Raw genomic sequence first — 16,999 nt, 5'->3', positions numbered from 1 at the left:
CCTTCTATTTCTTTCTTTCTCTCTATCTTTTTTTTTTTTTTTTTTAATGTTCTGCATTTTCACACTTTGGTGTACTGAAAAAGGCAGAATATTAGCATTTAAAAACTCCAAACAGACAAAAATACATTCATTTACTTTCAAATGAAAAAAATGGGGCAGTATTTAAAATATTAAGAAATGAACATATTCCTTAATTGCTTTATTTATATTCTTTTATCAATTTTTTTATGCGTCAGAACACTAATTAGAATTTTATTTTTCTCTTTTATTTCTTTAATTAAAACTCACCCATCATTTGCATACCTCTTCATTAATTCTTCCACCATAAGCCTAGTCAATGTTCAGACAAGTAACTTCAAAGCAATATTTAAACTGTGGTCTTCAATCGATAAAATGTCTCTCACAGCCTAATGTTTTAAAGAATTCATTTATTAAAATTTGTTTAAGAAGCATCTGTATAAAAATTCATGACTGATACTAAATGTTTACCTTTTGACTGGCCTGCTGTAAATACCACTCTAGTCTCTTTTGTAAATCGTGTTAATTTGACAGAGGGGAAGAAAATGACTGTGAAGATAACAGGTCTTCTAAGATGTGATGGAACTTAAAGAACACAAGCAATACCTGGCATTTAAAACCTAATAAAAGTCAGCAGAAATACAGAAAACTACGGGGTTTTTAACACCACACTAGTATGAAAATTACCTCTTTTCTCTACAGTGATGAAGGAGACCATATATTAGTTTCCTCTGATTTACTTGCTTGAAAATTTTTGCTCCAATCTTATCGCATTGATTTCACTTGCTTTGTGAAGCTGACACTTCTGTTTAGATTACATTTAGGCAGGTTTTTGCTCTCATAGTTGTGCTGTCCTCCATCTTACTCCACACATTTTTACAATTTAATGCGTTTTGTTAGAAATTGGGAGAATGACTATAAAGCTATGCACTGAATAAAACTGAAAAAAAACAGTGTTTTGTTCAGATATTTTGTTTCTGGAGTAAATAAGCATGACTTCACTGAGGTTAGGGAGGCTGCAGCACCCTCCTAGGGAGGCTGCAGTACCCTCTTAGCATCATGTCATAGAGCAAAAGAAGCATTCAGTCTGATTCAGTACATTTTATGACTGCATTCCCTCCATTTAAATTAATGTTGGTTCAGATCTTTGCTTTAAATACTGCCTAAGCCGTGTGTACCAGCATGGGTATCAAGATGTTCTATTCTGGAAGAAAAATGTCTTTGCATGTGAAGTTTCAAAAAGAGGTGGATGAAGCAAGAGCCCTAGTCTTAATATGAGATGCCCAGACATGAAGACACTTGTCTATGCTGCAAACCAGGGAACAAGTATGTGAGCTAATTTTGAACATTTCTGGCAGAACCAGAAAGCTCTTTCAGGACAAATGAATACAGATGCAATGCCATACACACATAGCTAAACTCTTCTGAAGATCTAGGTCAGTATTTCTGGCTTTGCTAAGCTGTAAAGATGAATGAGCTTAGACAGTGCTGATTCAGGAAACTGGTATTCTCCATCATGGAGCTTGAAATTGTAACTAGAAGAGATTTCGTAGAAATTCACCTTGGGATATGGGGTCTTCAGATATGAAATAGAGAAACACTCCACAAATATCAAACAAGTTTCTCATGTCAAGGCCTCCCATCAATCTACCTGAGAATAGTTGGACACATTCATAGGTCCACCAGGACTAAATATACACTGAAGGTAATAGATAGTTTTGCTCAGATGAAAAGTAAAATTAGGATTCATTTAAACTCCCTTTTTTGCTTCTTAGCCTTCCCATCTCACAAATCAAATTAGTGACAATTGTCCAAACTATTAAAAGAGACATTCTGGAACCTAAAAGACTATATAGGTGTGCTGTGACAGGCGACAGTAGAAAGATGAAAAAACATTTTAGCATACAGGAAAGAGGTCCAGGAATCTTATTTTCCTAGAGTATAAGGTGCCAGACACTTCTAAGAAAAAAACTACTCTTACTACAGTAGATGTACACCATGCAGCAAGTGAATGTGCTGGAAGACTTTCCTGATGTAATGTCATTGCACCACATACATATAGACAGTTCTATATTTCTACAGGAGATGTTCCTGTCTCTTGATGCTGACACATTTGGGCTGGATTCGTTGAAGAGCTCAGTGCTACGCCTTCTGTTAATAATATATACAGTTTTATGAAGGTTAATGACGTGATATATAGACTTCAAGATTACATATGCTGGATCAAGGCTAAAACTTTGTAAATTTTATACACAATATTCTAAATTGTCCAAAGTAAGCATTGACAGCAAAAAAGAAAACTTCCTTTTCCTTTACAAATACCGTGAATAACTCTACACTTAACAATATCAGTTCTATAATACGATTACTCTTGATTTACATCAATGGAAAACAGTAAACATAGTGCAATTACAAATTAAAACACTATAATCAGTCATCGTTGTAAACATTTGAGGCACTTGACCAAACAAACAAATGCATTTCCATCCAGCTCACGTCCCTTGTTTCCTGCAGAGCTCTAGCTGATCTAATCTTTGTCATGATGGTATTTTCTCCTAGGTTACAACAAAAAAAGAGGAGATGATAGAAAAATATTCCTTATTGGAAATAAGTATAGGAAGGCAGGGCCAGGGATATTCCTTAGTTGTATTTTTTCAATGATACACTACTGATATAGCGAATACTTTACAAGGTAAGAAGCATTGAGCTGCTGTGGGAAACTATAAAAGAACCTTCAGAGAGTTATAGGGACATTCAAGTGTCATTTTATATTAAGAACCTGATCCTACTAGCACTATAGATGTAGCATCTGTCAAGTAATTGAATTTATTCATGTGAATAATACTTATTTGAAGATATGAGGACTTAGTCCTGGGTAATTTAAAGCATATGCCAGTACACTAAAATACGATAATAGGCATTACTTCTCTGAGAGATGTGGTATGTTTAAAGAAAATCTACTGAGAGTCCAGAGAGGAACCACATCGTTCTGCAGGTAGAATGAGAATTTTGGCAGAATGCCTGCTTGTCTAAGTAAGTTTTACAATGAACTAAATGTCAAAAAGAGAGCATACAAGAAATAGAAACAAGGACAGGCAAGGTAGGAGGAATATAAAACCACCACGTATGCACTTAGAGATAAAATCATTTCTGCGCACCTTTGTGCACTACTTAGTTTAAATTCCTTCCAAATTGGATCCTTTCATACACCTCATATACTGTTTCTAGCAATTCAAGTGTGTGCTCCCTAGTGGTAAAGACCACAGTTCAAAACATGAAAAAATATAGAAAAAAAATGTAAAAAATAATCATTAGGCATGAAACAAAATTAGAACCATAGGAATCTTTGCAAGAAAGTTCAACAAGACATCACAACAGTATTACTACTCTGTGCTGAAGCAAGAATAAAAAACATAAACAAGGTAAGCAGAAATGCGGCAACATTTGCAAGACCAGCTAATGTAGCTACAAATGTATCATTTAAAAACCAGTTGCCTTAAGTGCAGACACACTGGCCAGGCATGTACAAGGCTCGCCTTCTCTGCTGCCAAACATGCTAGTTACAGTTTTACTCACCCTCCAGGAATTTACCTGAGATGTTAAGGGGATAAATATGAACAAAGAGAAAGTAATCCATAAGACTAACCCAAATAATCGGTGATTATAAAGTTCTTGTAGCTTCCAAAAAGATCTAACTGTCCGTCCTTATGAGGTAAGAGGGACCTAAGAGGCTAGGGGACCATATATTTCCTTTAAAGGACGTTCAGTTGTTTGCTGAACTGCCAAAATGAGTAAAGAAAGAAGGTACGTTAATGAACTAATTGTTTCAAAGTTAAAGATCTAGAAGATTCTTCCGTATTTTTGTAGTCTCTCTGGAAAGACTCTGTAAAAAGCTTCAGGAGCTAAAATGTTTTCTTTTCATAGCAGTTCTGTCTCCTAAGCTTTTGTACTGTAACTGATTTCTTATTTATAAATACCTTAGAGAGTACATACCTCTCGGTCACTATTTAGATTTTTAATTTTCCTAACAAAAACTGATCTATGGAGATGTTGGAAGCAAAAGTTGACCAGATAATCACAAATGTCGTTATGTTTTCCACAGGGCAAATGCTAGAAATTGCATGTATGAACTAGTGTCTGAAACACAAGAGTTCTGCATGCTTGCCAGTGCTGGAGGACACAGTACAGGTCAGGTGAAAGGGGGTTTCGTGTCCTGAAACAGAAAAATTAAGTGAGCCTTTCCAGGCTACTTAAGCCTTCTATTATGGCAGGCAACAATGTTATATGAAACTGTTTCATCTGACCAAGCTCCATTTTATAATTAACTCCTTTTTTCTCCTTTTGTGTTGGAATGCTGGTCCAGAACCTCACTCCAGATAGCTGGAAATCCTCCTCTAATTTTCAGCTTATAGTGATTCAAAAATAATTTGTAGGCATCACTACCTTAAGGATTTTATTTTCTTTCTACCTTCCTATGCTAATGAAATATTTGCAGGCAGCAGGTGCTGTAGTTTTGTTTCATAGGTTTAAATTATGTAGAGTCTGGTGGCCCATTCTTTAAAAAAGGGGGTTAAAGATTGTCCTGATCATCATAAAAGCTGATTCTGCACTTTGGCACTCTGAATTTAGTTCTTCTTTGAGTATAATAACCAGAATTTATACCTTATGCCCCAAAGTTTTTACAGTGATATACTTCCTTGTCTTCCTTGGAAAACAACTTTTTCTCTCTCTCCTGATAGGACAGCACATTTTTTTTAAAGGTTCCAGCATATTCATCATCAATGGTCATCTCTGAGCTGGATTTTTGAGGTATATAGGAAATATAAGAGTACCATAACCTGTTTTCTTCCTTAGCAATAGGCAGTGCAGTTTGTACTACTGCATCACACAAGGATGGGGAAACTATGCAGCTGTGGTTCTCCTGCCTCCACAGTCACATCATGGCAACGTGGAACTGTACATCCCGTGACAGCCAACCATCTGAGGTTCAGTACTGAACCTCAATGCCCTTTCCGTGCTCTGTCCTGAGGGACATGGTTAGCCCCTTTCAGCGGGAAAGGCAAATACCACACACCTCTGTCCATGCAGTGCCTGGAACAGATGAACCCTGCAGTAAGTAAAGATATGTGGCTGAAAGGATCTCAGTGAGAGGCCCCAATGACTCTCTAATTAGAGAAAATATCATGTCTTGGTAAAGCAACTGCTGGCAGTATATAAAACTAGTCCATTCAGTCAGTAGTAATCTCTACAGGCTACATGTCCATACTCACAGTGCGTTCAAAAACAGGTGTTGATATACATAAGGTAGTTATTTCCTGTCAGAATCATTGATTTGCTGCATGGTTTTCAGCTGCATTCCTCACAACCACCTGGGCTTTCAACATAGTGCCTGCTGCTTTGTACACAGGCTGCTATATTGCCAGTAAGTGCAGAAGGACAACATTGCTTTCTATGCTTATGCACTTGACAGCACCTTATTTCTCATTTATATGGCTCATGAACTTGTTCTTATTTACAGTTCTTACATGACAACTAACAGCTTCCTCACTTTCAGTCTTTGAAGTGCTGCTATAATGAATATGGACAATGACAGACTAAAAGCAGACTTTTTTTAAAAAAATCTTAAGTGCAACAGCTTCAGCTCACAGAGGGCTTGTGCAAATATTTGCCTTGGAGGCATTCTAGGAAGGCTTGACCACCACTGTTGGAAAGTCAATAAGCCCTAAATAAAAATTCTGTTTGAGTGGAGTTCCAGAAAATCACTCTGAGCCATCAGCATCTCCTGCAATTATAGGAAACAGCTTTTACACCTTTTGTGGAAGCTGCTCTCAGCTTAGGTCCAAAGCTTGTGCAGACCTAAGAATTTGGAATATTTACTGTTGGACTTGATTCTTACTTGGAAATCACTGCTGCTCTCATACTGTGATAGAGAAAATAAGACTTGTCTGAATAAAAGATTATAAATGAGATCCACTTGGCTGTCTAATCTGTCTAGTTATCTATCTCACTATCTTGAGCTTTGCAGTGCCACAGTCTTCTCTCCATTTTGGCTTTGCATGAAACTCCCTCTTAGGTGAAAATTTTTAAATGGTTGCTGCTAAAATCAAACTCATTGCTTTTCTCTGCGTTGTCATTCATGTATGGGTGGGCTCTTTCACAAAATTTGGTGCAGAATTTCTTTATTCACCTTTAAATCTCCCCTTCAACTTGTAAGGCAAAGCCTGAAAAAAATAGAGATTTTGGCCCGAATTCAGGCTACTTGCCTTTGGATAATTAACATTCAAGTTAGGAAAGCAGTCACCCTGGATTGTCTTCATCATCAGTGAACTGAAATAGTCGTCACCATAGAAAGATTTTTGCCTTGTCTGTCACAGGAAAGGAGCCTAGGGAAATGAAAGTGGATACCTCATTCAGTTCCTTGATTCCAGATTATGGCAGGTAACTGCTATGCAGTTGCTCCTCCTTGCTCATTACCACAACCACTCCACTGCTAACTTCATCTGTTGTCCTAACTTCATCTGTTGAGGTACGCATTTGGTTGACATTATTAAAATTGGATCTTGTTCGGGCTTGTGCTTGGGACCCTTCAGCAGCAGGGGCTGAGAACTACTCTTCAAGTCGTCTGTGTGCCAGAGAGAGGCACTGTCGTTTTGGCTCAGAATATACAAGGTAAATGGCCTTTACTTTCTTGTTTCCAAATTTGATGCCTTTCAACATGTTAAAACACTCATAAAGTTAAGTCCTTCCTATGTTATACATTGCAAAGAGCTAATAAATGCATATTTTGTAGTCTTGCATAACTAACAATTGAACCTTTGAATATCATGCAATGTGATGCTGAAGGAATTATTTTTCATTTCCTGTGGAAATACCACATTTTTGCTTAATTATGGAAAAAAATGATTTAAAGATGAATCCAGGTTTCTGTTATGCTTTCAAGTTTAGATTAATTCCAGATCTTTTATGCCCTAGACATTTAAATGAGATCTTTGCCTGGAAATTATATTGATTAGACAGGAAAAAAATAAATAAATAAATAAAAGGATTCCCAATTTTTACTCATTATAGTTTGATGCATTTTTATATGGAGATATGGTTAAATCTTTCTTTTTCTTCTGCTGAGGTATAAAAGAAAAGCATATGGATGCAGTGTCAAATAAAGATATTAAATATGTGTTTTGATATGGTAGTGTGAGAATTTTATCATGCCTGGAATTTGGGGAGGAGCAGAAAGAAAAAGGAGAAATGCCATAGAAGCACCTGGAGTTACAACCAGACTTATAACTATGTCATCACTACTGGAAAAAGCCCCTCTGATCAGTTTATTAAATTCTCATGCTCTGCTTTTACCCACTGTCCTTGTTATTTAAATTTGTTATTAAGAGATTCTTTCAAGACACAAACCACAGCTCTAGTCTTTAGGAAACTTAGGGTTGGGTTTTGGTTCTAGCCCTCAGTAACTGGATTTCTTATCATTATTTCTTTGTGTTAACATTTTTACCTTTTTCAGTCTTTATGGATGAAATTTACTTGATGACTCAACATGAAAATAACCAAAGACCAAAACTCAAAATTCAGAAATCATTGCATACTGGGATGCTCAACACAGACAGATTGGGTTTTAGAGAAGATCAGACATAAATTTTCCACTGTGTCAAGGATTTTTTTTTGTTATGGCCAGATGAATCAGGCTTTCTCATTAATTTCATAGTAAAATGTCATAGCAGGTAAGCATTTCCCCCCAATAGCCAGATATCAAAATGTTTAGTCAGATTGAAGCTGCAGAGGCCTAAAAATAGCACTTGCTGTCAGTGAGTCGTTTTTGAGATGTGCTGGACAAACCAAGTTGAAAATCTCCATCCTTGCATACTTTTAGGCAGGCTCCTGCTGATGCACTTGGCAACCCAAGGAAAGGAAGGGTTGTGGTGTTGGCCAGTTCTTTCCCTAAATAAGAACAAACAGCAAGGGCCAGCAGTCGTATTTGCTGTGCGTTCCTCATTGCTGAACTCGCTTTCTGACTTGCAGCAGCTTGACAATCACTTTTGCTTTTTTTGTGCATTATCCAGGCCACTAGTCAAAATCTCCCTCTATCTGAGCTCAGTCAGCCAAACGGAAGGCCAAAACTGGATGAATATAATCCATTAGTTTTAAATCTACTTGGTCTTTCTAGAGGGTCAACGATTAACATGCAGACAGAGTTAATGCAGCCATCAACTGATGAGTGCTTAGTAGCTTTCAGACCTAAGACTGACAATATTTTAATTTTTGGCAGCAAGTTTAAAGGCTGGTGAGTTACACAAAGATCTGCAAATTCCACTGATATTTTTTCCTGATGCTTTTACTTTGTGACCTAGTATCAGACTGAGGTCTTTTTCAGTGAAGCCTTTGCCTGTCATGTTTTGCCTGTTGTATAAGAAGCTGGTTTTTGCGAGACTCATTATTGCAGGAGTTTCTACTGTTTTGATGACCACAGACAGAAGATCTTGAGAGATGTTCTCTGTATCTGTCTGGGTTAGAACAGCAACAAAAATCTTTCTAGAGTCTTCCTCCTAATCTCAAACTAGGCAGAGAAAATCATTTAATGATAGCTATACTTACTGTCCCTTTTGTAGCGGAGAACTACTACAAACCCTTTTCAGTGGTGCCATGTGACAGGGCAAGAGGCAGTGGGCACAAACTGAAACACAAGAAGTTCCACCTGAACATGAGGAAGAACTTCTTTACTGTGAGAGTGACGGAGCACTGGAACAGGTTGCTCAGAGAGGTTGTGGAGTCTCCTTCTCTGGAGATCTTCAAGGCGCGCCTGGATGCAGTCCTGTGCAACGTGCTCTAGGTGACGATGCTTGAGCAGAGAGGTTGGAATAGGTGGTCTCCAGAGGTTCCTTCCAACCTCAGCCATCCTGTGATACTGTTCTTTTTCTCTGTTCCTGAATTTTTCAAACAGTGCATGTCCAGAGTCATTCACTATAGGTGAATATGTGCACTGTTTTTATTTTAGCTGATGTTTCCTGTATTTCTGAACATATAATGAATTTTTTATACCTTCTGAGTGAAGATGAAAATATTGCAGAAAGGTCTGAGCCTTGATACTGCATCCTGTCTTTACCCAAAGGAAACACAAATGGTAGGATGCAAAGAAGATCATTTTAACAACTTTTGCTTCATGAAGCCTGATTCACAAGTATATAACACTGGTGATCTTATTGCTATTATTTTAGACCTCATGCTTTCCCATTGATAATGCCTCTTTGAAATTTGTTTCAGTTCATTTATTTCATGGTGCTGGTAATGATGCTGATCAGACCCCAGAAGGGAGTAGGAGAATAGTTGGTCCTACATGAAATAGTTACTAGCAAGAATCCAACTTTCTTCCAGCTGAGCAATCAGTCCCATTTCCAGCCAGAACAAAGATAGTTTTGTCTTATCCTTTTATTCCTCTCTTGTGAGCCCAAAGTAATTACCGTGAACATTTCCATAGCTTCCAGACCAGGGAAAAGTCAATTACAAATAACTGAAGTTTGAGTTCAACTTTGAACTATCTAAGTTTGTGAAGTAAACTTGAATAAATCTCAAAGGATTCAGCATACACTTCAAATGTTTCCAAAATTAAATCTATTAATTACAGTAATTTAACTTGAATTAGGAAGTTGTGCTGTGGCAGTGCAACTTCCAAAATGAACACAATTTACTGGGGTTACTTGGTTTAATTAGATACCACTCTATGGCACCGTATTTATAATAATAATGAAATTGTAAAAGTAATAAAAGTTTGTGGCAGTGAACAAGATTGGTTTTAATCCTTTCAAAATAATTTATTTCCAGAAAAGTTCATAAAGGAAATTTCACTTGCTTCTTTTAATGACGCAGCCTCATTAGGTTTTTCTCCTCTTGAGGTTAGGTCCTCTAATGCACCCCAAAAAGGTTGCAATAACATTTGTTGCATCTTACTGATATAGCATCTAATTTTAAAAATGGTAATTGCAGATGAATGAAAACGCATGAGCAATTGTAAATGATGATTAGCAGCATTTATATGCTAGTGAAAAAACACAATATGCCAAAGGAAATGAAGCTTATCTGGCCTTCCACTTGCCTTGCAAATCATTTATAAGCTAATAACCACTGACAATTTTATGAAACAGTGTCAATCTTCATGATAGCTTGCTCTATCCTAGCTGCTGTTCAAAGAAAAATGGAGGATGAGAGGATAAAAAGATTTTACTGGAATTACCTATTCAAAAGCAAGCACAGAGGAGTGAAAGGTGACACAACAAAACCCCAAACTCTTATACCAGCTTAATTCAATCAAACAAGCTATTATTTAGCTTACATCCCCAAAAGAATTTGGCTGAGTCAAAATGAAAACCCACATAATAGGTAGCAATTTTTCATGTGAATACAGAACTAGTTAATACTGAATTTGGTGGATCTCCTTAACAGGATCACAGAATCCCAGATGTCATCAAATACCATTGTGTTTTAAAGGTCCCTGTGAAATTAAATTAAATATTTCCTTCCCAGTACATTTTCCCTCCACTGAACATGAAAGCTTTGGGAGCTGTTGTATCTATCAGTCCTAAAGTTTATTATTACTAAGAGGTTTTCAGTGTTTATAAATCAAGGTGATGGCTGAAGATATTTCAGTTAGAATAAACATTATAAGGATTCACAATTCACATAGGATTCACATGAAATTCACTATTCAACATTATAAGGATTGACTTTTCATCAGTGCATCAACAGATCATTTATGATAAAGAAGCAACTTCTGGCATTTGATACAGATTTTAGGAGAGGGCAAGTTATATGGGCAGCACAATAATTGTCTGTGCAGAGATGTTGTCCCTCCCATTATTCAGGGTAACTTCTGATTGCTTCGCACATAACCCAGACTTGCCCAGATAGGATTCATCTCCACCTAACCTCAAGCATCTACATCCCAACTAGCCGTATTAAAGTCCCTTCAAAGTCAATAGAGTGTCCAGACAAGGTCAGATGAATGAAGCCCTGGTCTCTTTTCTAGCTCAGCTGCAGGCATCCACACAGCAGTCGCCTAGAGAAGGTGAAATTAATTCTGTCTTTAAAGCCTTTGATTCTGCTTGTGTGTAATTGTGTAATCTTAATACCTTCAGTAGGTTAATGTGCCTACAGAAATGACTGGCACTTGGAATATGCTTCTGCTGATACGTAAGAAGTAACGAGTCCTTGTAAGTGACTAAGAAAGCAAATACCTTTGAGTTTACTAATGATCAGATCTCTTGAGTAAAAATTTTCAGCATTTACTTAATCACTTCCTGTAGGATCTTGAAATGTAAAGCAACAATATATATATAAAAAAAAATAGAAAAAGGAGTGTGGATCATTTTTTTTTATTATTACTTTTCTTCTTTTGTTTCTTTACAACAATTATAAAGTGTTTTATAAATATATCTATATATGATGATAACTCTACCTATCTATCTATAACTATCTCTCTCTGTATAAAACTATAACTATCTATATGTAGTTAGAACTATAACTACAAATCATTCCAGCAACTATAGCAAAAAGAAATTAGCTCTGGAAGGGATGTTTGACTTAGATTCTCACCCTGATTCTGAAAAAACAGATTATTGAAAGATATCTATAAGCACAGGCTATGCACCTCATTCTTCACAGATAAGTGTTTTACTGTCACTTCCTTCACCTGGAGGAATATCAAACACTGTACACACGTATATGCCTGAGAATTCAAGCATCAGCATGTTTTCACACTGGCCAGCATTTAGCCAGTCTGGGTAGCCAGCTAAACAGGTTACTTTGGTAGAATTTTACTAATATCAGAGGACCTGTGCATCTGGGACTCATTTACTGATTTTCATTAGTATTTTCTTTCTCAGTGCAGTATTTTACATGTATCTTTATTGAATTTCATCTGGCTGCTTTCAGCCATTTCTCATCATGGGAATTTTGAGCCTGTTCTCCAAGTTCTCAAGGTTCTCCCTGAGTTCTTCTCATGGCTTAGAGGTAGCTTTATAAATCATAGTCTGCATATGAATATACTAACCAGTTACGACTCCAGTTTGAAACTTTGTGGGACCTTGTTTGAAACATTTTGCCCATTTTGTGACAAACTCAAGTACAAACTGCTCTTAGTATATCTGTTTTATGACTGTTCCATTTAGACTCCTTTACTGTGGTGCCAGAAGCTCTACTGAGGTCCAAATACACCATATCTGTTGCTTCTACCTTTCCTGCTAAGTTATTTACTCTGTTAAAGAAAGAAAATGGTTTGATAGTCTCTGTTTTGGACAAATACATTTAAGCTCTTGATTTACAACCTTATTATCCGTAAGTGCTTGTAACTTGATTATTTAACAATTCCATTTAATCAGATGACTGGCTGGCAGAAGATATTCTGCTCTCAAAGGTTTTCAAGGTGGCATGTAATTATACCAGTAAAGCTATATGTGGTCTGCACGAATTGTGGCACAGAGGTCCCCCAGGTCATGCTGCAACTGGACAAACTAGTACTGAACAAGCTGCTCTGGAAGGGGCCTTGGCACAGAGCTATGCAATAACATGGCAATTCTGACCTCCGGGCAGCTGCTGATGGAGCTGCTGGGCAGCTCTGCTAGACACATTGCTGTATCATATAGATATAACCATTTCCCGGGAGTTACATCAGAGATCTCCAACACGGTACTCAGTTACCTGAGAGTCTGATCCCCCTGAGCCCACAAAAAGCACTGGTCCACAGTCCTAATCATTGCAAGGAGGCTATTTCTAGAAGCAAACACAAATCAGGAAATGAAAAATACAAACAAATGGTGCCAGGAGCCAACCAATGCATGAGCAGTCTCAGAGCTGCTCGTTGGACATGGACTTTGTGACCCCAGCAGAAACAGAGATTGTAGAAATCAGGAGTCCATTCCTGAGCACTCTGTCTTTCATTCGAACAGCTGAACTTAACGTAAATCTTGAAGCCATTCCTTTTACATGCATTACTAAAGGACACATTCACAGTTAACCGCAGATTCCAGTACACCATATACAGTGCAGGAAGCTCAGTTAGGTGTCTGCAATGGTCTGTAATGGTCAAGATCTCAGAGGCAGGAAGATAAATTAACCCAGAAACCCAGAAACATTGCCAAGTCTTTCAGCTTCCTTAGGAGATAAATGGTACTGATATTTGACGATATACCATGCCAAACACAAACATCAGAAACAGTATCCTGGTTATCTGCTGCTACCTGTAAGTAGTGTCTTGGGCAATGAGACACATTCCCCAGCAACATTAACAAGGGGATGCCCACAAGGCAGGCACTGGACTCAGCATAGCAGATCTGCATCCCACAGAAAGGTTGCAAAAGACCTGTCTCTTTTACCTGCAGACAGGGTATTATTACTATTGTTTTATTACCAGCCTTTCTTTCCATCTACTTAAATATGATCTATGCCTTAAATAGGATTTTCTGCTTGCCTTGCTGCCAAAGAAATTGTGTAGGTTTGTGGGTATTCAGCAGGAAGCTGAGGAACGAACAGCTTGTGTTTAGCATGCATTATGTGGATACCTAAGATTTCCTTGCACGTATGTTTTGATTGTATTTCAAAATATTATTTGAAAACATTATTGAAAAGAAATGACATGGTTTCATAAGTTTTAGAGGAGATACACATTTTAAAGATATTTTTAAAACCCATAAAAGCATTGTTATGCATTGCAGACCTTTGTGTTACTATGACAATCTTGAGGACGGATCTCATGTGAACCTTTCTGTGTCATTAGATGGCACTGTAGAGCAATTCTGATTCACAAAGGCTCTTGAAGACCTTTGCATTCCTACAGCTCGAAAGGGACCTTTTTGATTATCTAATCTGACTTCTTACATATTGTAAGCTATAGAAATCTAACCAGTTCTTGCCTCATTCCAAAACTGTGCTTCAATCAGAGCATATTTTTAGATATAGGCTTTGACTTCAAGGAAATTGAAACAAAAAGAAAACGCTGCAAGTCTTTAATTTCTACTTCTGATAATGTAAAATAGTTTTTGTCTTAGATATTAATATGTCTATTGAATAATTTGGACCATTTAAACATAACTGAGCTAAAATATCTGTTTAAATTGGGAATAAGCAAAAGGATGCAGTGTATTAGCTCAATGTCAAACTGATGCAGCAAGGAGTTGATCATGACAGTTGTCTCGGTGCTCTCATGAGGCATCCCATTAAGATAGCATCAGTTTCAGAAAAGTGTTTGGCTTTTGTAAATACTGCTACTCTGATGCCCCTACACTTTATTTCCATTTACATCAATTCTGCTTGTGACTGGCTTTATCATCTCCAGCCTGTCCTTTCTGCTAACAGCCTATTTTCTAGTGGCTGCATAGAAGGTTGCAGCATATCAATTTTTAATTTAATTCCTCCAAGTGTGACTGTACAAAATTTCCACTCTTCTCAGTGGCATCAGGCAGTGACTTTGTGCTTTGCACTGGGAGCGCTGAAGCTTCACGCTGAAGAGGAGATGGAGCTGTGTATCTGCTTTGATCAATTGCTGTTTAGCAACAGGGCTCGGACTGCATTCCAAGAGGCAGAGGTAGCATACCGAACGCTTCAGTTTTGTGATAAATTCACACTTTTCTGTCCTTACTGCCATTCTCTCCAAATAAACACGTCTTCTGGAACCAGGGTCGGGAGTGCTTATGGTTGCAGTTGTAACAGGCGATTGAAAGAGCTGAGTGGCAGGTGACAGGCTGATGGGAGACTGCAATCTCATCAGCCAGCTCAGCAGAAGCCAGAACGACCTCTAGTCCCAGCCCCAGGTGTGCAGACTTCAGAAACACTTAAGGAAAGGGCTTTTGGAGGCAGTGATGACTGAGAGGCAGTTACTGATGTGAGCGGGGACTGCCTAGCTCCTCTTGTATACGAGTAAAAGTGATTGATACATAACCATAGAGAAATGAGATGCATCAGTGAAATCTGACTCCATATAAATCACATCTTCCTAAATTGAAATAAATTGTAAAACTAGTCAGAATGAGTAGCCTATATAATATATATGTTTGGAAAAGCATTTAAAAAGCTGCTTCAAAATGTAAAGATCCAAATATTCCATTCTAGTATAGTAAAAACCAAAACATTTCATGAGTGCTTTTTTTTCATTTTTCCCCTCCTAGTTTTCAACTGGAAATTAATTTTGTCAAAAGTGACATGTTTCAAAAAATAATTATATTTTCTTTTTTTGAAACCCTCTATTGAGTCCTCCCACCAAGTCTTATTTTATTTTTCCCTGAATATTTTAGAGCTTTCAGGCTGAGATAATCAGCTTTAATGACCTACTCACATGCAAAGTGAGGTGTTGTCTTTGATTCTCCATTCAGAAGAGAGGAGAGGGATTCTTACCCTGGAGACCAGCAAGTGAAATCAAAACACCTTGAGCTAGACTTTCCTTTTCTTCTTGTGCAATTTCCAGAACCACAGTCTATTCCTCTGTGAAATCCCTGTGTGTATTTACAAGCTAAGCAAACATATTCTCAGAGCTCTCTCATCATAAGTAATGAAGTAAAGGTCAATCTTTATATGAAGCCAGCAGTTGTGACTGTTAGAAAGAAAGAAAGAAAAAAAAACAAGGCTTGGATCATTTAGCATCAAAAGTAATGGACGGCAAATAAACAGGTATGAGAGGTACAAACATAATTTCTTTGATTTGAACTAAAAATGCAGGATTTGTGAGAGCTGAATCAGCCTTTGTCTTTTGGCTCTGTGCTCTCTAGTTCTGGTAAAGCACCCTGACCAAATCTGTATTTCCACCAAAAAAAAAAAAAAAAAAAAAAAAAAAAAACACTGCTGGACTGCAGGAACTGAAGGTGGACTAGGGGAAGTAGCTGTCAGCATTTCTCAAGGAATTAAGGCTGACAGCATAGCAGCAGGAAAATCACACTGGCAGAAAAAAAGCTCATCTAAAGCATCTTTGTGATACAGAATCCTATTGTGACCCAGCACATTTACTGTTTTCATTAACGGCCCCATTAGAAGTGAGGGAAAAAAATTGGCTTACAACACAAGATGGAGGATACAGTGAATACCGAAAAAGAACAGAATATCCTGCTGAAAAAAACAGATGATCCAAAGGACAAAAACAATGAAATGAAATGTGATGATAATACATGCAATGCCACATATTTAAGAACTAATAAAAGTTTTTGCTTTAAGCGGAGAAGCTCATTAGTTGAAACAGCAAACAAAGAGAAAGACCAAGGTATGTGAGTTCATCACAAGATAATCAAGAGTCATAAACATGATGTGGTATGGAAAAAGCAAACACGATTCTAGAGCATTTCAAGAGAGGGCTCTTCAGTAAGAGACAAAGAAAGTTACGATGTCTACAGTTTTAAAAACAGAAGACTGGATGTGAAGGTAAATGGATGATGAAAGGTAAAGAAAATGTGAATATTGAAAATTTTAAGCTCACATCAGTGTAATCAGGCCTGCAAGGAATATAGAGTCAGACTTTCCTTATACAAATAGGAGTCATTCTATCGAACTCTGTGGAGAATAAGTGAATCTCTAGACTCATAAATTTGGGCTGGAAAGAAAAATTCAATCTTAAGTATTTCAAATACAACCATCTCTTCGTGTTATTTATTATAAAGGCTGCTTAAGTCACAGTATTCCAGTAAGACATATAGACTGTTTGCCTCATTTTTCTATTAATCAAACTCAAAAAGTTTATGAAAATGATGTCCAGAAATGCTCCATGATATTTATAAATGGTTCCTGTTCTTTACTTTAGCACCTTTAAAACATCAAGCAGTAGAAAAGATCATAAAACAAAAGATCACTGATACTTCCCCAGCACACTGACTGACCTTTATATCTATTTTTGCTGTTTATATTAGCAGTAAAGTACATAGGATAAAAGTAAGCAGGAAAACTTCTGAGTTTTAAGAAAACCCTTCATAAATTTGTGATTCCATTGAAGCAATCTAATTCTACCTTATTT

Source organism: Rhea pennata, chromosome 2, assembly GCF_028389875.1.
Source record: "Rhea pennata isolate bPtePen1 chromosome 2, bPtePen1.pri, whole genome shotgun sequence".
Classification (NCBI taxonomy): Eukaryota; Metazoa; Chordata; class Aves; order Rheiformes; family Rheidae; genus Rhea; species Rhea pennata.
The sequence above is the reverse complement of the archived record's forward strand: the minus strand, read 5'-3'. Positions refer to the sequence as shown.